The sequence below is a fragment of the Macaca mulatta genome, chromosome 6 (genome assembly GCF_049350105.2).
Source record: "Macaca mulatta isolate MMU2019108-1 chromosome 6, T2T-MMU8v2.0, whole genome shotgun sequence".
NCBI lineage: Eukaryota > Metazoa > Chordata > Mammalia > Primates > Cercopithecidae > Macaca > Macaca mulatta.
Window position 1 is genome coordinate 93021134 of NC_133411.1, and position 822 is coordinate 93021955.

General features: G+C 30.2%; 1 non-coding gene across 1 annotated transcript; it reads right to left on the minus strand.

Annotated features, from left to right (window-relative positions):
• Nucleotides 1-241: 241 nt before the first annotated feature.
• On the minus strand, nucleotides 242-347 carry LOC114679096 (U6 spliceosomal RNA). Its single transcript, XR_003730780.1, has one exon. It is a non-coding gene; the product is annotated as a U6 spliceosomal RNA (small nuclear RNA).
• Nucleotides 348-822: the final 475 nt, after the last annotated feature.

Consider the following 822-nt stretch of genomic DNA (forward strand, 5'->3'; position numbering starts at 1 on the left):
GAGCCTACATGTGTCTTTGACCCATTAGATGGGTCTCTTGAAGAGAGCATACCAATGGGTCTTGGCTCTTTATCCAGCTTGCCAATCTGTGTCTTTTAATTGGGGGCATTTAACCCATTTACATTTAAGGTTAATATTATTACACGTGAATTTGATCCTGTCATGATGATGTTAGCTGGTTATTTTGCAGACTTGTTTATGTGGTTGCTTCAGAGTGTCACTTTGTACTTCATTGTGTTTTAAAAATATTGTATGCTTCACAAACTTGCAAGTCATCATTGAAAGGTGCCATGCTAATCTTCTCCATATCATTCTAATTTTAGCATATGTGCTGTCAAAGTAAGCACTGCAAATATCTTAATAATATGAGATCATATAATACCTACTATACTGTTTTCTTTTTACATGTATAAGCATCTTCCAAATTAGTATTTATACTCATGTCATTTTTAAGACAGTTACTATTGCACAGTATAGATATAATTTATTTAAGTAATTCCCAGGTATGTATTCCAACTTTTAATTTTTCCAGCAATGCTGTGACACATGTAATTTGTTATTCCAGTTCTACAGTTGTAGAATTCTATACTGAAATTGAGTTTACAGTAAGATTCTATATTAGTAGCATAAGGTAAAGTAAAATGATTCTATATTAGTAGCTTAAGGTAAAGTATTTTCAAATCTGGGAAACAATAATGGTAAACTTATATGAGGGAAAAATCTGTTTTTTTTTTTTTCTTTTTACTATATTTAACATCAGTAACAACAGTAACTCTCAGACTAAAAAAAAAAAAAAACACATTGTAATTAACTTAAAGAAAA